Below are 260 nucleotides of genomic sequence, written 5' to 3'. Positions count from 1 at the left end.
TGAGCTGTACTGGTACTGGTACTGGTACTGGTACTGGCACTGGTACTGGCACTGGTACTGGTAGAAGTACTGGTACTGGTAGAGGTACTGGTACTGGTAGAGGTACAGGTACTGGTACTGGTAGAAGTACTGGTACTGGCACTGGTAGAAGTACTGGTACTGGTACTGGTGGAGGTACTGGTACTGGTATAAGTACTGGTACTGGCACTGGTAGAAGTACTGGTACTGGTAGAAGTACTGGTACTGGTAGAGGTGGAGGT

This window comes from Blennius ocellaris (genome assembly GCF_963422515.1).
Source record: "Blennius ocellaris genome assembly, contig: SCAFFOLD_220, whole genome shotgun sequence".
Taxonomy (NCBI): domain Eukaryota; kingdom Metazoa; phylum Chordata; class Actinopteri; order Blenniiformes; family Blenniidae; genus Blennius; species Blennius ocellaris.
The sequence above is the reverse complement of the archived record's forward strand: the minus strand, read 5'-3'. Positions refer to the sequence as shown.